We start from the raw sequence: 532 nt of genomic DNA on the forward strand, positions 1-532 counted from the left end.
CGAGCAGCTGGGTTCTAAACAAAGAAAATCGGTACTATTTATACTTCAGGCAGCCTTGAACTTTTTCACATAATGTCATGTGATCAGAATGTATAAAAGACAAAACAAGATCAGATTTATAATGTTTTTCTCCTCGGGATACACTTTTATGCTCGTCGAAGAAGTATTTCATAAGGGCATTCGCCATTGTTCCGATAGTTTAGAACCAGTTCCTAAGTTACTATACGTCATTACGAGGGTTTTGACGTCACGACTGCTGAAGCCTAATAGGCAACTCATTTTGTGTTCATCGTCGTTTTTGTGACGTAATCTTTTGGTCAGCATCAGGTCCTTTTAGAATACTTCTCCGACGAGCATACAAGTGTAGCTAGAGGAGAAAAGCATAATAAATCTGATCATGTTATGACTTTTATACATTCTGATCACATGACATGAGAAAAAGTTCTAGCCAGCATGAAGAATAAAAAGTACCGATTTTCTTTGTTTAGAACCAAGCTGCTCGTTGCTGGGCGGACGTGACATCAGATTATTG

The sequence above is a fragment of the Berghia stephanieae genome, chromosome 5 (genome assembly GCF_034508935.2).
Source record: "Berghia stephanieae isolate SIO BIC M18660-M18661 chromosome 5, UCSD_Bste_1.3, whole genome shotgun sequence".
NCBI classification, from domain to species: Eukaryota; Metazoa; Mollusca; class Gastropoda; order Nudibranchia; family Aeolidiidae; genus Berghia; species Berghia stephanieae.